At 40.0% G+C, this 25,534-nt stretch overlaps 1 protein-coding gene across 1 annotated transcript in view; it reads left to right on the top strand.

Annotated features, from left to right (window-relative positions):
• Positions 1-14,302: 14,302 nt before the first annotated feature.
• Positions 14,303-25,534, top strand: part of LOC142203152 (dual oxidase 1-like) — a 94,088-nt gene continuing 82,856 nt past the window's right edge. Inside the window, exon 1 of the mRNA XM_075273672.1 lies at positions 14,303-14,424. The gene's annotated coding sequence lies outside the window, so the exon portion shown is untranslated. The remainder of the gene's footprint in view (positions 14,425-25,534) is intronic.

Raw genomic sequence — 25,534 nt, 5'->3', positions numbered from 1 at the left:
GCAATGGGAAGCCTCAGCCTTAAACCGGCTCATGGAGGCTGTAGGACAGTTCAGGTAGTTGTTTATTCCCCTACTGCTGCAGTTGTAGGAGGAGAACTTGGGTGCTGGTACCATAATACATCTTAGCAATGGGTTTCATATGATCTTTCAATAACTACAGTATAAATAGATCACATGCAGTCTTATAATGGAAGATAACACGTGAGATAATGAGAAATTTCTAAGTGTCTAATCCCTTATCCTTATTTACTAGCGATAAACATCTAGTAGTGTTTGAAGCAAATGATTAATGTCACTTGTATTGTTATTTTTAAGTGTTAACTCTCTGTTACCTGCTAATACCAGACATTAAAACATATTGGTGACTCATACATTAAAGAAGAACATCAGGCTATGAAACAGTAATGGACTTCCAGTATGGGCTTCTAGGAATAATATCCATTTGATGTTTGCTATTACTTTGTCCTAAACTTGTTACTATAACAATACTAGTGAAACCATAAGCGCTCATTCACATGGGGCAAGAGGGGGCAGATTTTGGTGCTTATTCCACGTCATTATCCGCCTCCTCACAATAGAGGTCTATGTAGACTGCTAGCTGACCTATCTTCAGGCGGATTCTGTGGCTGATTCAACCTCAGCGTCTGTCTCATGGCAGCACCCTCCGTATTATGCCCATTCATTTGGGCCTACTCCGGAGCGGGAAGCCGCGACTGTCGGAAGCCACGACAGTCATGGCAGACGCATTTTGGCCCTATTCTGATGCGTCAGATCAGGACCAAAATTCGCCATTCCGCGCCCCGTGTGAACGGGGCCTAAGGGTGCGCTCAGTCTCCTTATGATGTCAATACTTTTAATTCTGTGTTGTGCTATGATTTTTGTAACTGTCTTTTCAAAAAACAATAAAAAGGAAGAGAAAATGCAAGCAACTATTTTTACTTTAATACTGTATACGAAATCCGATATGCCTGTCATATTGGGAATACAGGGGAGGTCAAGCTGGATTTCAATCTATGGTCCTTTATGGTAAGATACAAATAAATGATCATCCAATAACATTTTATAATAGACTAAATGATAAGTTATATGAAGAGGAAAGAAGATTATTACCTGGCTGTTTGCACTGGACCACTTCTCCACTAATGAGATAGTTTATGCTTTACTGTGTACCTAAGAGAGAGGAACCACAGGTTGTGAGAAACAGGCAATTGCAAATTGGCATTAATATAAGATATACACACATGCATATACACACTAGTGGATAAACCATATCTAGTCAGTACAGGTGCACTTTGGCCCAATAGGTACCCAGGGGATCCAGCTACATTTCTCTGATTCTTTTGATCCACATTCAGATCACAGAACTGGGGATCTTTCACTGTTTTTGCAAATAGTATTTACTACAGGATATCAAGGAACTTTAACCCAGTCCAAAAATCAGCCAAGTCAAGTGTAATGCAAGTGTCAACACGACGCATGTGACATGTGATTATGTGATTGGGCCTCAGTGTTGGCCTTGGAACACGTGATATCACCCAGGAGGCCAGAAGAGGAACCAGAATGCAAGAAAGCTTAGGAGAAGAGGAGGGAAGGAGAGTATAAATGCTTGCTATGTTTCCACGCCTCCCCTGAGCCTCCACATATTATACTATGGGGTTTAAAAAATTCCTTGAGTATAGAAATTTCATTACCAGTTCACGCCCAATGAATGGTTTGAGTTTGGGTTGAACCTGAAACACTTGAAAAATTTAGGATGAATCCAGTTCAATATGAGCCCATTTGCTCATCTCTGTACATAAATGATTGCAATAGGGACTTCAGGCTCAGCATTTTGCAATGATATGGTTTGCAGTGGATGTTCATCTGCCTTCTTACATTGCTTTCTTGCAGTTGACAGCAGAATGTTTGATAGTCTAGCTGTTTAAAGGGCCTTTTCAGGTTTTACGAAACCACTATTAATAAACAAACAGTACATCTGAGTATAAGAAACTTGCGAGATATCTTATTAAAGAATTATGCTTTCTTCTTCACTTCTTAGGCTATTCTTCTCTTCCTTATGGTCACTCAGACTGTTAATTTATATAGAATTCCTTTCGGTATTCACACATAGAAGTCTTATCTTAAAACATAGCAGTGTCAGAAACCTCACTCAGTTTAGAAGAGTGCATCTTTTCAGCAGCCTCTACGTCTTCTTCCCCTCTCCATACACTTCAGAACTTAGAGGGGTTTTATAATTGTATATACACTTTAAGTATGTTTTCTACAGTATGTCCTCATGAAATACTGTACATTGTGTAATATAGTTTATGTAATAAAAAATGAACATGTGCTTTAGTTGTGGTGCACTTGTGCTTAAGAATATATGTCACTCTTTATAATAATGCCATATTGTACCTAACATTGTTTATTTTAACATGTACTGAATGTACCACGGCCGGTCTTTGGCTTGTACTGGGTAAATACAATTTTCATGAGAATAGTCTGGTGTTTGGCAGTGTTCCTGTCTGTAGAGTAAGGGATTCCAATAATAATAAGAGATCACTACAGAATTGATATGTTGTATTATGTATAGTGCAAGGTCTGAGGGGGCGGGGGAGGCTGGATTAAAATAACACCAAAGATAAAAGTCATGCAACAATCTTTTTAGCTTTGTACTAGGTAACACAATTTATCGTTGTCACTCGGCATCACATAGTTGCTGAGCAGGACCAGATCAGCTCTGTAAATGAGTAATGTTACAACAAGGCCTGTTTTGCCCTGTAACTGAGACCCCTACGTGTAAAATGGCCACTTACACCAGCTTACTGTGTAAGCGGCCTTAAGAAAATGGTCGTGGGCATGCACAGTCGGCTCTGCCCGATGGAAGGGCCGACTACACATGCATAGAAGTTTGAAACCCACTGCCAGAAGAAGACGCAGGTAAAGACGTTCCAGGCGAAGATAGAGGTGTCGCTGTAGATTTCTCTCACAGCATTGGGGACACCCCCAGTGCTGTTTGAACGCTGAGGACCATGCTTAGTGCTGCAAGAGAACTCATTTGCATACAGAAGACAACCAGGATTTCTACCAAACGGTGGCACGGAGAAGACATCTAAAGGTAGGAGAAGAATAGCCTTTCTTAAGGCTATTCCTACGTGTTAGGGAGAAAAAAAGTGAAACTTGCAGCTGCAATGAAAAGTCAGCTTTATGTCTGTGTGTGTATCTGTGAGTGTATGGTTTGTGTCTCCGTCTGCATGGATGTGTTTATCTGTGAGTTTATTTCTGTATGTATGCCCTTATACAGCGGTGTTTGAAAGTTTGTGAATCCTTTGGAATTTTCTATATTTCTGCAGAAATTTGACTTAAAACTACAAATCTAGATGAAGAGAACCAAACCTGCCTGACCACACATTCTCTTGAGATTAGCTCATGAGCAGATGTCCTGATGTTTTCCTTTAAAATTTGCTAGCATAATTCAGAATACATTTCTCCATCAATGATAGGAAGCCATACTGGCCCAGATGCAGCAAAACACAAAACAGGCCCAAACCATGATAATACCACCACCATGTTTCACAGACAGTATGAATGCAGAGTTTTAATTTCTCTGAACATAATCCTTCTCATTTAAACCAGTCTCATCCATTCACAAAACATTGTTCCAGTAGCCTTCTGGCTTGTCCAGATGATTTGCATACTGAAGATAGGAAGCAGTGTACTGTTTGGAGATCTCTTCCTCCTTGCAATCCTGCCATACCATTGTATGTCATTGTTGTTCAGTGTCCACCTGGTGATGGACCAATGAATGTTATCATTAGCTAATGTGACAAAGGCTCTTAGTTGCTTCAAAGTTACCTTGGATTCCTTTGTGGCCTTGCAGACTGTTGTACATTTTGTTCTTGGCATGATCTTTGTTGGTCACCTGTTCCTAGGGAGGGTAATACTGGTCCTCCATTTGTGATTTCCTTGGTAATTTCCTCAGTTTGTACACACAAGCTGTCTGACTGTGCATTGATGGACTCCAAACTCTTAAGACATTGTTTTGTAACCTTTTCAAGCCTGAGGAGCATAAAAACCTCTTCCTCTGAGGTCTTCAAAAATCTCTTGTTCATGACATGGTACAGATTCACAAATGTCTTTTAAGGATTATTAGACGTAAAGATCCTTGTTCTGTAAAGAAATCAGTTCTCTCATTCACACCTGGCTGTAAATTCTCCTTCAAGGCATCAACCCCAAAGCTTCACATCCTTTAGCCACTCACAGATATCTAACATTGGATCATTTTCTTCTATAAAAAAAGTGAAATATTTTTCTCAAACGTATTTAACATGGATGTAAGTTAAAGCACATGTGCCATAGTCTGAGAGGGAAAGGGTGTGTAGGCCCGCACATAAAGAATTATAGGCATAGCAGGGAATGGGGCGGGAAAATGCAGAAGGAGAAAAAGTAAAAGATGTGGTGTACAATTATAAATAGAAGTTGCAAGGCAAATTGTTTTTATAGCTCCAACTTTTTGGCAATTGTCCCAGTAGGATTTCTCTCGGCATCTTAGTTTTATTTTGCAAAATGAAACAGAAACAACATCCACAACAGGAAGCAAATTGGTGCATACAGAATCCATTGCTATAGACAAGATTTCATCTCTTTTGTTAAAGGAAGTTGTGAGTAGGGTGTTATAACCAAGTCTAATATTTATTACTATTTTCTTTCATTCTGTTCTTTTTATTTACCTTGTTACAGGTTAATGCAATTTAAGGTAAACTTTATGCAGATTTATAGAAAACTCTGAAGGGTTCATAAACTTTTAAGCACTACTTTATAGCTATTTTATTGCACTAGTCTTAATTTACACACATTGGCCCTATGATTGTATTGGGGTATTACTGCACATGTGGGCACACCACTACTACTATTATCCTGAACGTATAGGTACAGCACACTACTACTCTTATCCTGTATATATGTCCACAGCACACTACTACTCTTATCCTGAACGTACAATATAGATACACCCAGGGCCAGCGTCAGCACATGGCATAGTCGGGCATGGGCATGCCCACCCCAGCACTTGCCTGCTCCAGCACAGAACGCAAGTGCAACGTTCTGTGCTGATGCCTGGCTGCCGTCAGCACCCCCCCCCCCCCCCCATAAAAACCTGGAGCCGGCCCTGGTCGGAAGGACACTGCAGCATCGGCTAATTAGACAGCAGCCAGTGCAAGAGCTGCTGCTATTGATCATGGAAGCTCTATTCACTGCTTTTAGGACATCCCCGTCCCTGCCCCAGCCTTCTCTGGCTGCCCTCTGCCCACCAATGAGAGGGCTGAGGAGAGCCCAGGAGGCGGGGCTCTACAGATGGACCCCTGCCGTCTGCATAGTGCACACAAGAGAAGGAGGAGAGCACAGCTCAGCAAAAGTGAAAGTAAAAAAAAAAAGAAAATACCAGGTATTTGCTGCAGTAGTAATGTCAGGCATTTGGGGTGATTAATTTAGTTTTAGTAACTCCACATTAATGACAATCCCCTCACGCCCTCACATTAACCCTTATATGCTCCACATAAGGGATACTAGTATGTGAGATATACGGGGGTACTAATAATGAAGATACTTATTGCCTCCATGTCTCACATATCAGTAACTGTTATGTGAATCACACAGGGGTTAATGTGAGGGACATGATGGGGTTAACTGCTATTAATATGAGGCACTCCCCACCCTTCCTCTATAAGGGAGGGGGCATTATGAATATAAGGGGGTTGTTTATATAAGGGAGGGGGCATTATGAATATAAGGGGGGTCATTGATATAAGGGAGGGGTCATTATTAGAGATGAGTGAACACTATTCAAAACAACCGTTTCAAATAGCACGCTCCCATAGAAATGAATGGACATAGCCGGCACGCCGGTTAAGCAGCCGGCTGCCGGCAAAGTCTGTGTGCGTCCGCTTCCATTCATTTCTATAGGAGCGTGCTATTCGAAACGGCTGTTTTGAATAGTGTTCGCTCATCTCTAGTCATTATGAACATAAGGGGGGTAATTTATATAAGGGGTCATTAGGGGCGCAGTATTGATGTCAGGAGGAATCAGGAGCTTACTATGACGTAGCGGCTGAAACAAAATGGCGCTGCAGGAAAAACCATGGTGGAAACACATTGAGGTTTTTTCCTGCGGCGCTTTTCATGGAAGGTTTGCAGAGTTTTCCTCTATGGACTTTCTGCTTCCGTTATACCTATAGGGAAACCACCGGTGTTTTTGTAGGTATAATTGACATGCTGGGATTTCCAAAACCGCAACGGCTGCTCCAAAAGGGGCCCATTGAGCCTCTGTCGCCCAGGGGCCCACAAGAACCTGGAGCCGGCCCTGGGTACACCACACTACTACTCTTATCCTGTATATATGTCCACAGCACACTCCTACTCTTATCCTGAATGTATAGGTACAACATACTACTACTCTTATCCTGTATATATGTCCACAGCAAACCACTGCTCTTATCCTGAATGTATAGGTCCAACACACTCCTACTCTTATCCTTTATATATGTCCACAGTACACTCCTACTCTTATCCTGAACGTATAGGTATAACAAAATACTACTCTTATCCTGTATATATGTCCACAGTACACTCCTACTCTTATCCTGCACATATAGGTACAACATACTACTACTCTTATCCTGTATATATGTCCACAGCACACTCCTACTCTTATCTTGAACGTATAGGTACAACACACTCCTACTCTTATCCTGTATATAAGTCCACAGCACACTCCTACTCTTATCTTGAACGTATAGGTACAACATACTACTACTCTTATCCTGTATATATGTCCACAGCACACTACTACTATTATCCTGCACATATAAGTACAACACACTCCTACTCTTATCCTGTATATATGTCCACAGCACACTCCTACTCTTATCCTGCACATATAAGTACAACACACTCCTACTCTTATCCTGTATATATGTCCACAGCACACTCCTACTCTTATCCTGCACGTATAGGTACAACACACTACTACTCTTATCCTGTATATATGTCCACAGCACACTCCTACTCTTATCCTGAACGTATAGGTATAACACACTACTACTTTTATACTGTATATATGTCCACAGCACACTCCTACTATTATCCTGCACGTATAGGTACAACACACTACTACTCTTATCCTGTATATATGTCCACAGCACACTCCTACTCTTATCCTGCACATATAGGTACAACACACTCCTACTCTTATCCTGTATATATGTCCACAGCACACTCCTACTCTTATCCTGAACGTATAGGTATAACATACTACTACTTTTATACTGTATACATGTCCACAGCACACTCCTACTATTATCCTGCACGTATAGGTACAACATACTACTACTCTTATCCTGTATATATGTCCACAGAAAACTCCTACTCTTATCCTGAACGTATAGGTACAACACACTCCTACTCTTATCCTGTATATATGTCTACAGCATACTCCTACTCTTATCCTGCACATATAGGTACAACACACTCCTACTCTTATCCTGTATATATATCCACAGCACACTCCTACTCTTATCCTGAACGTATAGGTACAACACACTCCTACTCTTATCCTGTATATATGTCCACAGCATACTCCTACTCTTATCCTGAACGTATAGGTATAACAAAATACTACTCTTATCCTGTATATATATCCACAGTACACTCCTACTCTTATCCTGAATGTATAGGTACAACAAACTCCTACTCATATACTGTATATATGTCCACAGCACACTCCTACTCTTATCCTGCACGTATAGGTACAACACACTACTACTCTTATCCTGTATATATGTCCACAGCACACTCCTACTCTTATCCTGCACGTATAGGTACAACACACTACTACTCTTATCCTGTATATATGTCCACAGCATACTCCTACTCTTATCCTGAACGTATAGGTATAACAAAATACTACTCTTATCCTGTATATATGTCCACAGTACACTCCTACTCTTATCCTGAATGTATAGGTACAACACACTCCTACTCATATACTGTATATATGTCCACAGCACACTCCTACTCTTATCCTGTACGTATAGGTACAATATACTACTACTCTTATCCTGTATATATGTCCACAGCACACTCCTACTCTTATCCTGCACGTATAGGTACAACATACTACTACTCTTATCCTGTATATATGTCCACAGAAAACTCCTACTCTTATCCTGAACGTATAGGTACAACACACTCCTACTCTTATCCTGTATACATGTCCACAGCACACTCCTACTCTTATCCTGCACATATAGGTACAACACACTACTACTCTTATCCTGTATATATGTCCACAGCACACTCCTACTCTTATCCTGAACGTATAGGTACAACACACTCCTACTCTTATCCTGTATACATGTCCACAGCACACCACTACTCTTATCCTGCACATATAGGTACAACACACTACTACTCTTATCCTGTATATATGTCCACACCACACTCCTACTCTTATCTTGTATATATGTCTACAGCACACTCCTACTCTTATCCTGAATGTATAGGTGCAATATACTACTCTTATCCTGTATATATGTCCACAGCACACTCCTACTCTTATCCTGCACATATAGGTACAACACACTCCTACCCTTATCCTGTATATATGTCCACAGCACACTCCTACTCTTATCCTGCATGTATAGGTACAATATACTACTACTCTTATCCTGTATATATGTCCACAGCACACTCCTACTCTTATCCTGTATATATGTCCACAGCACACTCCTACTCTTATCCTGCACATATAGGTACAACACACTACTACTCTTATCCTGTATATATGTCCACAGCACACTCCTACTCTTATCCTGAATGTATAGGTATAACATACTACTACTCTTATCCTGTATATATGTCCACAGCAAACCACTACTCTTATCCTGAATGTATAGGTCCAACACACTCCTACTCTTATCCTTTATATATGTCCACAGTACACTCCTACTCTTATCCTGAACGTATAGGTATAACAAAATACTACTCTTATCCTGTATATATGTCCACAGTACACTCCTACTCTTATCCTGCACATATAGGTACAACATACTACTACTCTTATCCTGTATATATGTCCACAGCAAACCACTACTCTTATCCTGAATGTATAGGTCCAACACACTCCTACTCTTATCCTTTATATATGTCCACAGTACACTCCTACTCTTATCCTGAATGTATAGGTATAACAAAATACTACTCTTATCCTGTATATATGTCCACAGTACACTCCTACTCTTATCCTGCACGTATAGGTACAACATAGTACTACTCTTATCCTGTATATATGTCCACAGCACACTCCTACTCTTATCTTGAACGTATAGGTACAACACACTCCTACTCTTATCCTGTATATAAGTCCACAGCACACTCCTACTCTTATCTTGAACGTATAGGTACAACATACTACTACTCTTATCCTGTATATATGTCCACAGCACACTACTACTATTATCCTGCACATATAAGTACAACACACTCCTACTCTTATCCTGTATATCTGTCCACAGCACACTCCTACTCTTATCCTGCACATATAAGTACAACACACTCCTACTCTTATCCTGTATATATGTCCACAGCACACTCCTACTCTTATCCTGCACGTATAGGTACAACACACTACTACTCTTATCCTGTATATATGTCCACAGCACACTCCTACTCTTATCCTGAACGTATAGGTATAACACACTACTACTTTTATACTGTATATATGTCCACAGCACACTCCTACTATTATCCTGCACGTATAGGTACAACACACTACTACTCTTATCCTGTATATATGTCCACAGCACACTCCTACTCTTATCCTGCACATATAGGTACAACACACTCCTACTCTTATCCTGTATATATGTCCACAGCACACTCCTACTCTTATCCTGAACGTATAGGTATAACATACTACTACTTTTATACTGTATATATGTCCACAGCACACTCCTACTATTATCCTGCACGTATAGGTACAACATACTACTACTCTTATCCTGTATATATGTCCACAGAAAACTCCTACTCTTATCCTGAACGTATAGGTACAACACACTCCTACTCTTATCCTGTATATATGTCCACAGCATACTCCTACTCTTATCCTGCACATATAGGTACAACACACTCCTACTCTTATCCTGTATATATATCCACAGCACACTCCTACTCTTATCCTGAACGTATATGTACAACACACTCCTACTCTTATCCTGTATATATGTCCACAGCATACTCCTACTCTTATCCTGAACGTATAGGTATAACAAAATACTACTCTTATCCTGTATATATATCCACAGTACACTCCTACTCTTATCCTGAATGTATAGGTACAACACACTCCTACTCATATACTGTATATATGTCCACAGCACACTCCTACTCTTATCCTGCATGTATAGGTACAACACACTACTACTCTTATCCTGTATATATGTCCACAGCACACTCCTACTCTTATCCTGCACGTATAGGTACAACACACTACTACTCTTATCCTGTATATATGTCCACAGCATACTCCTACTCTTATCCTGAATGTATAGGTATAACAAAATACTACTCTTATCCTGTATATATGTCCACAGTACACTCCTACTCTTATCCTGAATGTATAGGTACAACACACTCCTACTCATATACTGTATATATGTCCACAGCACACTCCTACTCTTATCCTGTACGTATAGGTACAATATACTACTACTCTTATCCTGTATATATGTCCACAGCACACTCCTACTCTTATCCTGCACGTATAGGTACAACATACTACTACTCTTATCCTGTATATATGTCCACAGAAAACTCCTACTCTTATCCTGAACGTATAGGTACAACACACTCCTACTCTTATCCTGTATACATGTCCACAGCACACTCCTACTCTTATCCTGCACATATAGGTACAACACACTACTACTCTTATCCTGTATATATGTCCACAGCACACTCCTACTCTTATCCTGTATACATGTCCACAGCACACCACTACTCTTATCCTGCACATATAGGTACAACACACTACTACTCTTATCCTGTATATATGTCCACACCACACTCCTACTCTTATCTTGTATATATGTCTACAGCACACTCCTACTCTTATCCTGAATGTATAGGTGCAATATACTACTCTTATCCTGTATATATGTCCACAGCACACTCCTACTCTTATCCTGCACATATAGGTACAACACACTCCTACCCTTATACTGTATATATGTCCACAGCACACTCCTACTCTTATCCTGCATGTATAGGTACAATATACTACTACTCTTATCCTGTATATATGTCCACAGCACACTCCTACTCTTATCCTGTATATATGTCCACAGCACACTCCTACTCTTATCCTGCACATATAGGTACAACACACTACTACTCTTATCCTGTATATATGTCCACAGCACACTCCTACTCTTATCCTGTATATATGTCCACAGCACACTCCTACTCTTGTTCTGCACGTATAGGTACAATATACTACTACTCTTATCCTGTATATATGTCCACAGTACACTCCTACTCTTATCCTGTATATATGTCCACAGCACACCACTACTCTTATCCTGCACGTATAGGTACAACACACTACTACTCTTATGCCGTATATATGTCCACAGCACACTCCTACTCTTATCCTGCACGTATAGGTACAACACACTCCTACTCTTATCCTGTATATATGTCCACAGCACACCATTACTCTTATCCTGCATTTTGTATATGGCACTACACAATACCACTCCTGTAATAATTTATACACTATATGGGCATTTCTCTTGGTCCGTCCATTGTTGTGATCCATCAGAAGATCAGAACAACAGACTTTAAAAATGCCAGGATAACACATACAAAGAGAAGACATTCCTTTTGTATTTGTCATCATTGACATCACTGTTAAGAAAGAAGAATTATTGAAATGGTTTTCTTATTTTATTTTTTTTTAGTAAAAAAGAGCAGCATGGTGCTTTCTTTCCCATCTAAACAAGCAGGAAGCTGATGGCATCCCCCCATCCTACATTTTATCTATGAAGTTGCAAGATATGTTTTGTAGCTTTGGTTCCCATTTAGATGGTAGGTATCATATCATCTGAAAGACTTTAGACAGATGGGGGACCCACAATCTTCATATTGATCAGGGCCCCTGATTCTAAACCATCATCATAAACTCCCCAATCACTGGAGATCATACAAATTATGTTTCAAAACAAGGGAACTCTTTTTATTACTTATTCAGTGTCTATTAATGTATAGTTTTTTACTTTTTTAAATTAAAAATGTATTTGAATTTTTTGTTGTACACTGTTTTCCTAATGCAACAAAATTTAAAAAGTATATACTTGAGTATAAGCCGAATTTTTAAGCACAGTTTTTGTGCTGAAAAAGCTCCCCTCGGCTTATACTCGAGTCAAGCAAAAAAAAAAAAATATTATTATTTTTTTTTGGGTGGGGGGTGGTCTATGACCAGCCGCAATAGTAATGTATGGAATCTCCCATAATATAGTGGAAAAAAAAAAAGAAAATTAAAAAAAATATAATACAAAAATAAAATAAAGTTCTAAATCCCTCCTTTCCCTAGAATACATATAAAAGTAGAAAATGACTGTGAAACACATACACATTAGGTATTCCTGTGTCTGACAGTGCCCGGTCTACTGAATATAGGGTATCTACAGAGCTCCGGTTCCGTCGAGAAGGGGTTAATAGGAGCACTGCAGATACCCTATATTCAGCCAGGCTGAATTCCAAGTGGGGGAAAAAACCAAGTCCTTAAGCTCAGGGAAGGGGCAGACAGACAACCAAAACACCCCCTCCCCTTCCCCAGCACCCAGCAACTACTGCACCCAAAAGCTCCAACCATTTTAATTTTTGAAAAATTACCAGTAGCTGCTGCATTTCCCCCGTAGGCTTATACTCGAGTCAATAAGTTTTCCCAGTTTTTTGTGGTAAAATTAGGGGGGTCGGCTTATATTCTGGTCGGCTTATACTCGAGTATATATACGGTATATAAAAAATATTACAAGCAGTTCTATGTTTCACAAAAAAGGCACAAAAGTTATTTTGGAAATCCAACAACAACAAAAAAATGTTAGGGCCATTCAGCTACCTCGTGCAACATCTAGTCATTGTCTGGTAATTTAGGAACAAAACACTTTGGCCATTAAAGGATTAAGGCTAAGGTCCTAAATAGCGGTGCACAGCAAAAAATCGCTGCAGGAAAAACTGTGGCAGCAGAACATCACATTTTTTCCCACAGTGCTTTTCACAGAAAGTTCACAGAAGTTTCCTCTGCTTCAATTATACCTATGGGGAAACCGCTGGCGTTTCTGTAGGCATAATTGACATGCTGCGATATTCAAAACCTCTGTGTGAATATAGCCTAAGTTGTCAAGTTTTCAAAGTTTTCACATAGAAAATGTAGAGACGGTTAATACTATTCCTGTTTTCCTCATCGTTTTGTGAGCACTGTGTATACTGTTGAGAAGCATCATGGCTTCCTACCACATGATCATTGGGTGCCAGGTAGCGGCATCAGAAAATAGAAAAGTTTTTTTGTGGCACTTTTACCTTTACTCAGATTTAAAAAAAAAACACAAAAACAAACAAAACTACAAAAATTACTTAAAAATGAAGCCCTGCGTATCCTACTCTGATATGACTTATGTTGTACACTTCATTTATCTTTTTTCAGAGTACAGTGGTTTATTGTTGTACTTGTGAAAGTAAAGTAAAAATTCGATATACTATACGTGCAATATTCATCTCCATTAAAGAAAAGAGAAATCCCTTGTATAGTAGTTGAGTGTACGTCACCTCCTGAAGTGACAAATTCAGCTGTAAACCTGTGTAATATCTGCAATATAATGTAACCACATGATTCAGTATCTATTAGAATAACTAGCATGGTTCAATGTAAGCTGTGTGAGATCTTCCTCAACATTGTCAGTTATAGGGACAAAGACTTGAAATACCAAAATGTAAAAGTCAAATAGTATCAGAGAATTCAGGAATAGATCAGTTGTCTTACCTTGCTCCTATTTGCTTCAGAAGGTTGCAATTGCTGAGCCTGTAAGAAGTTTTAGTACCTTGTGGCTTCATCAGTGAATACTGAGTTTCATACTCTTCTATCTTCACATCCCTTCTACAGAGGGAGGTGGAAGCAATTGACAAAGGCTCACTCTTTGCATCTACATGTCTGGAACTGTATATTTAAATGAGACTTTCGCAGCCCTGCCCACACCACCATACCAGAGTCTGATTCACAGAGTATCTTGTCTCACCCACAAACTTTTAAGAAACACACATAATGCTGCAAGTGTAAAGAAGGCGAGAAGGGAAGAATAAAACTGCTTCATAAGTTCTTCTTCAGTGAAGGTCAGTGACTTTTCATATTGCTACTGTATGCTTAGACCTTTGTGTTACACATGGATATTAGGTTTTCTGATAGTAATGCATTACTTTCATGAAATGTATCCCTACAGTATATGTATATAGTAGTCTAGATTGAATGGACTGTGTATAGGTAGGGACTGAAGACTATACAGTACATTAAAGTTGCCTTCACATACATATAACGTATATCTGTATTACTTATCTGATTAGTTATTTGCACAGGCATTCTCATCACTTCATTCCATGCTTTGTTTGCATGTCGTGATAGTATAATGAATGTGGAAAAATATGATACCATAAATTTTATATGGTATGTGGGTATGGGTAGTCAGCATGTCACCGGGGTCTGTACATTGATGGTGTCTTCACCCCTGAAGGTTCTGAAGTAGGTGGTCGGATATTTGTCCATGCATAGGCATTACAGTACATCAAAGTCAAGTGTCTTCACTGGGGTTCCCCAACTGCATTGTCAGTGGTTTAGGTGTGTGCATGCATAATGTTGTACAGTGACCAAGGTCTGGGAGGACCAAAACTTTTTGAGAGCTGTCCTCTGATAGAAACTATGAAACACTATCTCATTTTAGCAATTTCTGCATGAAAAAAGTGCCAGGGCTTTTCCTAAGTGTACTTGAATGCCAGCCATAACTTTCTTACTGAATTGATATCAAAGGCTGTTGTTGGAAAACTTTAAATATAATCTCAATTTAAAAACATAAAGACATAAAGTCAGCAGAAAATATAATGTATAATCCATACAATAATTATAACACTATACCAGCGGCTGTCATTCCAATTCATAAGCAGGCTTGCCCTAACATTATTCATATATAATAATTAATTTAAATTAAATAGAGGACTATACAATTAAAATTAGTTACTCTCACCTTTAACTAGAAAAATAAAATCATTCTTTGGAAGCAAGTATTCTTGGATATTAATATGATGTCACTGGATCCATATAATCTCCTGGACTAACATTTTAGTGAGGTTTCTTTCTACAGTTATAGTGGCCTCACCATCAAATATTGCAACAAACAATTGTTTTTTTTTTCTGTACCATTGTAAATTGAAACTAGACAACATGCAATGCTTGTTCCAAGAAATCAGCATGGTCATTTCACTGGTAAAACCCCTGTATTAGTGAAGCACATGCACTGATTTTATCTGTGGACACCAGGTAAGAGCGGGTTCTCATCTGCGCCCGTGTGCGCTTTAAGCAATCCTGCTGGGTTTCCATCTTCTGCCCCGAGAAATTGGACAGGGGACGGAAACCCGGCAGTCAGTTTTCAAACCCATTCAAGTGAATGGGTTTGAAAAGTGAGTGTTTTGTACCTGTCCGCGGCAAAACTGTTTTATTTAACCGGACACAAAGTCGGACATGCAGGACTTTGTGTCCGGATAAAAAAAAAAAACAGTTTTGCCACGGACAGGTACATAATGCTCACTTTTCAAACCCATTCACTTGAATGGGTTTGAAAACTGACTGCCGGGTTTCCATCACCTGTCCAGTTTCTCGGGGCAGAAGATGGAAACCCAGCAGGATTGCTTAAAGCATGCACAGACGCAGATGAGAACCCGCCCTAAGAGTGGCTCCATGTTATTTTTCTGATGCACAGAACATATATAGCTTCCAATCACTTTTGATTCACTTTTATGTATAAAGACTGCTATATCTTTAGCATAAATCTGAAGATGTTTATGTATTTTCTTTCCTTCAGATATTTTCTAACATTTTAGGGTATTAGGAGCCAATTGCCTGTTTTGTTTAAAAAAAATCTATATACACTATGTGATCAAAAATATCCAGACACCTCCAAAAACAAGTTTTTCATATTAGGCGCATTGTGCTGCCACCTACTGCCAGGTACTCCATATCAGCGACCTCAGTAGACTTTAGACATCGTGAGAGAGCAGAATGGGACGCTCCGCGGAACTCACGGACTCACGTGAACGAACGTGGTCAGGTGATTGGGTGCCACAAATCATGCAGGTCAATCCCAAACGACGCCTCACTTGGTGTAAGGAGCGTAAACATTGGACGATTGAACAGTGGAAAAATGTTGTGTGGAGTGACGAATCACGGTACACAATGTGGCGATCTGATGGCAGGGTGTGGGTATGGCGAATGCCCGTTGAACGCCATCTGCCAGCGTGTGTAGTGCCAACAGTAAAATTCGGAGGCGGGGGTGTTATGGTTTGGTCGTGTTTTTCATGGAGGGGGCTTGCACCCCTTGTTGTTTTGTGTGGCACTATCACAGCACAGGCCTACATTGATGTTTTAAACACCTTCTTGCTTCCCACTGTTGAAGAGCAATTTGGAGATGGCGATTGCATCTTTCAACACGATGGAGCACCTGTTCATACTGCACGGCCTGTGGCGGAGTGGTTACACGACAATAACATCTCTGTAATGGACTGGCCTGCACAGAGTCCTGACTTGAATCCTATAGAACACCTTTGGGATGTTTTGGAACGCTGACTTCGTGCCAGGCCTCACCGACCTACAGCGATACCTCTTCTCAGTGCAGTACTCCGTGAAGAATGGGCTGCCATTCCCTAAGAAACCTTCCAGCACCTGATTGAACGTATGCCTGCAAGAGTGGAAGCTGTCATCAAGGCTAAGGGTGGGCCAACACCATATTGAATTCCAGCATTACTGATAGAGGGTGCCACAAACTTGTAAGTCATTTTCAGCCAAGTGTCCGGATACTTTTGATCACAATGTGTATATTTATTTAATCTAATACATATAAAAATGAGTTTGTCTGTCTGTCTGTTCTTTATGTGCGACCAACGAAGCCGTTGGGCGAAACGCGTGTCAGGGTGCGGTACGGGTGGTAGGTGCTTTACACTATAACTATGGTCTTAGGGTTGGTTCTTTACCTTCTATGTATGCAATTTTCACATATGTCTCTCTGTTGTGCATTCTTACTGATGGGATATTTTTATCTGCTTTGGAACTGCCACACTTGCAACAACATGTGAACCCTTATTATTTGACTGTGATGTACATACTTTTTTCACCCTAGACCTATATACTATTTATTACCACACACCACCTGTCTTTTTGTGAAGCATTTTTATCCCCTATTGTTTATGTGTAATTTATGTTTTCATATTTATCACTTAATAAAAATTGTCATTTTATTTATTGTATTGCTTCTGTCCCTTCTTGGACATAGTCATACTTAGTTTATTTTTGAAGCAGTCGCTTTTTTGTGTGCCTTTTGTTGCAAAATTTTTGTGTGTTCCTGTTTTACATAGATAGATTCAAACCAACCTTTCCCTAGATCAGATATAAAAAAATAAAGGAAGAAACAAAGTCTAAAACACAAATAAGGTATCTCTGTATCTAAAAATGCCAGATCTATAAACTTATAAAGATATTTTTCTTATCTGGTCAAGGATGTAGTAGGTAAAAATTAAGAGCTGAACCGCCATTCATGCCGTTTCTTGTCCCATAAAAATCTAATAAAAAATTATGACATTCCCCACCACGGCAAAAATCTATTAAATTTTTTTACCAGCTTCTCAGCACATCATATCAAATATTTAATGTTACTTATTAAGTAATTGTACAAAGTACAATTTGTCCCACAAAAATGAAACCTTCACATGACTCTGTGAACGGAAAAGTTATAGCTTTTGGAAGGTGGGGAGTAAAAAAAAAAAATGGCTGCGATGGAATAGGGTTAAAGGGGTATTCCAGCTGCTACAATTTGCCTGATATCTGCAGGATCACAAACAAGGAAGTCCCAAATAAAATAATCCTGCATGTGCAGCTGCTGCATTCATTTTTATGAGACTTCCAGTTATAAGCAATAGCACTTGTGTTTAATCTGTCACTCCATTCACATAGGGAAACATGTTGCTAGAGTTTACCTTTATATAACCAAAATACCGCTAAAATAAAATATGAAGCAGCGTGGAAAAGATGCAAAGATTTGAGAGTATCTCAGATGGCATTGGGTCATACAAATGGGGGGGGGGGGGGTGTCTGAGTCCTATATTGGGGGCCATATTCTGACACCCCATAATATGATATATGTTGCTGTGCTCTCAGGATCAGCATCTAGAAACTAGTATCAGGTGCTGATGGAAAGCTCAATGAATCTTCTGTGTCTTTTAGGCCTCTATATCTTAGAAGAGGGTCACACGGTTACTTGGGCCACAACACACTAATGTAAGTGAATAGACTTGTATTGTGACCTAGGGAATGTTGTAATGTTGTCATATAGTCAAAAAATCAAACAATAATGGCCAACTTTGGTCAGGTGACAGGTCACCAACTTTGGTCAGGCACTATGCAACTCTGGCATAAATCCAACCCTGAAAACCCAAAGCAAGAGTATTCACAAAATTCAGAAAATTGCAGTAAAAACAAGTTCATTAAAGATACAATCACAGGGTTTTCCGATCCCTAACTTCAGTTTTGTCTGCTTGGCTTGCTTTCAAGAATTTGAGAAGGTCCTCTTTTAACAAAGGTGCTTTTTGTTAAGGATAATATGATCTTGTTCATTTTCTGAGGGTAAGCTACAGGAATTCAAGCCTGGGATAGAATGTATATGAATGAATATGGCAAACTCAGAGCACTTTCCGTGTCACCAAATTTCATATTTATGACATGATACAACCTGAATATATTGTTTCTTGTAAAAATAGATCAGCAGGGTATCAAATTATTATACTTTCAATAAATGATCACTTTGGAGGTCATTATTGTTGGTCCTAAGCAGTGGCGTAACTAGGAATGGCGGGGCCCCGTGGCGAACTTTTGACATGGGGCCCCCCCCCCCCGACCAACACCGACGACCTCGACTGTCCCCCTCCTCTGCATTTCTGCACGCTCTAGTATGCCCCTAGTGGCCCCTGCACACAGTATTTAGTCCCTTAGTGGCCCCTGCACACAGTATTATGCCCCATAGTGGCCCCTGCACACGGTATTATGTCCCTTAGTGGCCCTTGCGCATAGTATTATGTCCCTCAGTGGCCCCTGCACACAGTATTATGTCCCCTAGTGGCCCCTGCACACAGTATTATGCCCCATAGTGACCCCTGCACACAGTATTATGTCCCTCAGTGGCCACTGCACACAGTATTATGTCCCTCAGTGGCCCCTGCACACACTATTATGTCCATAGTCGCCTTTGCACCCAGTATTATGTTCCACTGTGGACACCCATAAACAATTATTATACTCTGGGGTCTTTTCAGACCCTAGAGTATAATAATCGGAGACCCAGGAGGAATAAAAACATAAAAAAAAAACACTGTTACTTACCTGTCCCCGCTGCAGTCCTCCGCTGTCGTCCTTCTTCAATGAAGTCGGACGTCACATGACCCCGTACGCAGGCCTGAAGCCTGCCCGGATCATGGAGAGGTAAGTAACAGTGTTTTTTATGTTTCTTACCTCTCTCCGGCCTCCAATCGTTATACTCGGGGGTCTGCAAAGACCCCCGAGTATAATGATAGTCTTTGTGGGGCCCGCGGTGTTACTGTACCCATCATATATCAGTTAGCAAAACAAGGAATGCATCTGTACCACCTTACATCCCTCCATCCCTTTGATTCTCATCCCTTACAATCGAGACTTCTAGCTCTCAGGCTTGGCTATGCTATATTTCTCTCCAGATCTCCCTGTGGCAGGGTTCAATAGTAATATAGTAATTTTGCCATACATTGCAGTACTGCACTATTGCATTCTATTGCATAAGCAGTCTAATGATTGTTAGTTCAAGTATCGTAAGGATTCTAAATAAAAAAAAAAAATAGTAAAAAAAATATTATAAATAAAAAAATCTAATAATTTTAAAATAAAAAATAAATAAAATTATATATAAATTCAAATCGTTCCCCCTCCCCAATCAGCAGCTTCAGCAGAACGCTGGAAGAGACCTGGGAGTGTAGAAGATCAGGAGGGCAGAACGACACCAGAACAATGGGGACAAGGTGGGTATGCAGAATTTCATGATTAGTGCATACATGGATAAGGGTAAGTTCAAACAAAGTTTTTTGGTCAGGGTTTTGACCAACCATTCATTGGGCCTAATCCAAAGTGGAGTGCGCGGCTGGATGCCGAGTGCACTGCATCGGCTTTCAGTTGGCAGCGACCCGGCTTTTGGATCGGAACCTGAGGCGGCCTTCTGCCTCAGGTTCCGATCAAAAAAACTCAGTCTGAACTTACCCTAACTGTCAGACACTGAAAGGCATCAGCTTCATTTAATTCAGGAAGTAGAAGACAAAAAAAAAACCACCCTGTACGGTTGTATCACATGGAGTAATCCAAAGTAATCCATGAGAGCAGTAAAAGCAGTAAATTAAAGTCAAACTAAGAAAACTACCTATATTAACGTCAGTGCAAATATAATATGGCTTGTGGAAAACAAGAAATACCTGTTTAATTTTGTTTAAAATGTTCTAAAAACAAGTCCAACACTTTAAAGTTGGCCTATCTCAAAGATTCTATCCATACTGGTAGTTTATGTAAATTGAAGACTTTTCCTAAATATATATTGCTTTAGAAATTCTGCTTTGTGCTCCTGCTATGTGACCTTATTCCTTCCATTGTTTGCACTGCTTTGCTATAACCACGGACCTATAGGACAAGTGATATCATTTACCCATTGCCAGCAGGACAATCCGTTCAGTTAATTGCACTTTGCTGATAAAGCCGAGTGTGCTATATCCCTATGTAAACACACAGATAACACTGAGTCTTTTCTATACAAGTATGTAATGAAGTCTAAAGATGGATTTACCAAATACTATCATAATAATAAAAATGAATTATTTAGATTTTTAGGAGCAAAACAGTAACAATGCAGTTACATGACAAGAATCTCCATAACTAATCATATGCTAAATAGATGCAAATTTTTGTATGAGATAGCTAAGATGATTGTCTATAACATGATGGTAGTCTCACGATTGAAACTGTAGTGGATGGTGAGATATGGAGTCTGAAAGTCAAAAGTTCAAATCATTGTTACCCTTTTTTATGTCAGTGTATATGGGAAATGGAGAGCAGTGCCATGCTTTGATGCTACAGTGTATGGCGTAGCACAGTGGTAGCTAGCATTTTGAGTTTGGTATGTCACAATTCATTGAAAAAAACCCTGAGTTAACATATCAGCAGCTGCTTATTGTAATAGCACAATAAGTAGCTGCCGATTTAAAAAAAATTCCATTCCTCTGTTTATTCCATGAGGCGCCACCTGAAGCCATCGCCTCAGGTGAGAGATGGCAGAATGTGTGTCATCCAAAATGTCTTGGCGTGTCACCTTTAACTGGTGTAGCAGGACTACTTTATAGATTGCTTCACATGATAGACGACATACATCATGGCATCATAGTACTACTCCTGACTGTATTATGAAACCTGGTGTGGCTGGGCAGGAGCATGGAGCAGCTAATACCTAGAAGAGGCATCTGGATGTAGTCTATGAACTGCCTTCCAATGTAACGATTGAGTTGCATTCAGTAAATCTTATAAATAGTTGTATGTTATGAGCTAAGTTTGTTTAATGTGATGTGCTCATAGTAGTTTATATAGTATTCCCAGTGGTGAATCTAGCCTCTCTGCTGCCTGAGGTGGACGATCAAAAGACACCACCCCCCCCACCCCCCCCGTATTGAGTCCGGGGGGGATTGTTGTTCATCTTGTGATTGTCCGTCTCAGGGGAGTTGGGGTTGCTAGCGGTAACATTACAATAAAAACAATAATACAGTAATATACATAATATACAATAATACTCACAGGAGACGTCTTCCCACATTTCCCATTGCTTCCCTTTGAGCCGCCATGACCACATTTTCCAGCTGTGACTTGACTCTCTAAAGTTTGAAACACAGACATCTTTGACTCCTCACTTCTCCATGCACCCAACCCCTATTATATATATCCCACAGACCGCCACCAACGGTACCCGCCCGGGGCCACGCTACTATGGTCAACTAAACAGCAGACCTCCAGAAGGCCTTTACAGCTGCCAACCACCCTGTTCCTCCACTGCTACCACCTGTCACAGTTGACAGGTTAGACTCATACTTTTTCAAATAGAGAGCTTGAGGAAGGCAGACTTTGCCGAAATGTTGCTCTTGTGTACTCTGTATGGCCACGTGTGGCACAGTGCAATTTGAATTATAATAAAATTATCTTTGATATCGTAAAAAACTCTACTAGGATTTTTTTCTAATATATGATCTGGGTTGGGACCCTATCCTGTAGATCTACTTGGGTGCCTGTCACACCCTTGTTTAAATACTGGGAAAAATATATGTATATTGGATGTGTATATATATATATATATATATATATATATATATATATATATACACACACACACACACACACACACACACACACACACATTAAAGTATACTAAAGTACAACACTACCTATCAGATATATCCCACCTGCAGTCCTTATGTAATATCCTGTGTCCATGGACAGTATCCTCCACATTCCCATGCTATGAAAGTAGGATTGCTTCAAGATTGTTTAGAATACAGAGAACACCTCTTTCTTGGTCCCACTACCAAAGTCCCTTGTACATGAGGATATAGGTCAGAAGCCGCACCTGTGTAATGATAGATATTAAAATATTTATCATACTGTTTATGCCCAGTTTACATCCAGAATGGAATACCGAATGCATTAAAAGCGATGAGCAATGAAACCACATGGACCCCATAGACTATAATGGGGTCCGTGTGTTTTCTGCGCGGTGTCCGCACGAATCATGCGGTGAGAAAAGTGCTGCTTGAAGTACTTTTCTCTCCGCATGTAGGCTCTCTAGCGTTAATTCACCTGCGCTTTGATGCACTTCCAATAATAATTAACTTATTTAAAATATGAGTGCACAATATGAGTCCTATACCAGCCATGTAGATATAGCATTCTTATAAAATGAGTTCAACTGCTGACAGCTTATTGGAGTTTTCTATTTATTGCTATTTTATACAAACCCTACATGGTGTGTGTTAAAGGGGTATTCCCATAACCCTTGTTCACCAACCTGCAGGCTCTGTGCTCTCTTCACTTCCTGGTTTTCTCGGCACATTGGTGGACGGGGTTTCACTCGCTCTGCTATCTGCTATGTTTGCAGTCAGTAATGAGGGATTGGGGGTAATGAATTACCACAGTATGAAGCTGATGAGGAAACTGATGTAGCAGAGCTAGATTTGAGTCATCTTGCATTACATACAGAGGTACCGGACTCCCTATCTCAGCCCTTATCAGCCAAATTCAATTAAACCGGCTGATAGGTGGAAGAGCTGAAGATAGAGAGTTTTGAAATCCCGGAGCTCTCACCTCCCCCCTCCCCTATCTGAGGAGCTCTTTTACTTGTCAGACATAAACAGCTCAGAGCTGCTGCTGAGCACTCAGCCCCTCCTTCCCCCCTCTGAGAGCAGGGAGCTAAGTCACTTGGGAAGTGAGCAGATATGCCCTGTGGTCATAGAAACAGAGTGTAAACAACAAAATGAATAAATTAAGATAGCGGTCAAACAAAGCAATTTTGATAAAGCAATGTATTTAGGAAAAGTTAAATCCACCTAAACTAGCAGTATAGATAGGATGCTTTTCATGGGACAACCCCTTTAATGGTCTTCATATAAGAAGGGTTAAACTTTTAAAACACTATTATAAATGTATGTTTATATTTATGGAAAGTTATTTAGCACCTAAAAAACCATCATTACAGTCTTTGGAGATTATATAGTAATACATATATAATAACATTTCTGATCATACTGTATGTGATCTGCTCAATATTTATCTATGTAGTTATTGTTATTCATAGGCCCCAGGCACATGCGGTGTAATACACCACTAGAAAGCTGACTGGGGGCACAGTTTTCCCGTTCTGTGCCACCAGTGATGAGCTATCGATGCTGGTAGCTCTTCACTATCAGAAGGGTGTTTCTGACACCTCCCGCGTGCTACGTCCATTCATTTGCGTGCTACGTCCACCATTGTGGTGACCTCCATGTGGGAGAACAAATCCCACCCCATGTATGGGACCTTGATGGGACTTGGCAGCACTGTAAGTGACCGTCTGTTTCACCCCAAGTGTGAGAAGGAGCGCTATCGCAAGTCCTTCATTCCAACCGCGACCAGGCTGTTAAAAAATGCGGAGCGTGTACGCGAGCAAAAAATGCAGCGTATACGCTCATAGTAAAAAAAACGCCGCGTAAGTGCAACGGACTTCTATGCCTGTAAAAATAAGTTCAAATTGAGCCCGCCGTCACTTCGTGTGAAGGCAGCCTAAATCTTAATGAAGCTGTGCATGCACCCATTGCTTCATCGCAATGGAGATAGCTTATTGCTGCACTTTGGCTATCTCTGGCACTCCCAATGAAATGAACAGAGCATTACAAGATGGATGGAGGATAACATTTCCTCCAAGAAGACAGCCCAAATTAAAAATATATTCTTATCACATACTCTTATTGGATATCACTAACCCCAGTCTATGACATCTCATTAATTCTAATAAACAACAAAACATGTAGGCAGAGCCCTGAACACTTTTGGCGACCCACAATACCACCTAAGTAAATGAGACTGTGTTGTAGGTTTTCTCACAACAATTGCCTTTAAGAATTAGTATGTAAGGAAAAGCTATGAAGGGGTTTCTCTGGAAATGTGAAGATTGCAGGGTTCCTGCTTTCCGATCCAACCTTATAACCAGGAAACATCATACATACTTAAAACAGCAGGAAAGCCCTTTAATGATTCCATAGTGCCTAATTGTTTATTTTTATCACAACAGCTTTCTAATTCTATTAAGTGTCTATTCTTAAAGAGCAGAATGTCAGTATAGCCATATATAACTATAATGGGATTCTCCTAATTTATTCACCATATACAATATCACAGTTAAGTAATTGTGCTTTATTTTTGGTCAGAGTTCTTATTAGATAATGTTCCTGAGAAAGACACCTACATCCTATAGCCTTACTTTAAAGGGATCCTATCATTAAAACTCATTTTTTTGTGACTAACATGTAGGAATAGCCTTAAGAAAAGCTATTCTTCTCCTACCTTTAGATGTCTTCTCCACGCCGCCGTTCAGTATAAATCCCAGTT

Source organism: Leptodactylus fuscus, chromosome 5, assembly GCF_031893055.1.
Source record: "Leptodactylus fuscus isolate aLepFus1 chromosome 5, aLepFus1.hap2, whole genome shotgun sequence".
In the NCBI taxonomy this organism is placed as follows: Eukaryota; Metazoa; Chordata; class Amphibia; order Anura; family Leptodactylidae; genus Leptodactylus; species Leptodactylus fuscus.
This window is presented reverse-complemented; position numbering and strand designations above follow the sequence as displayed.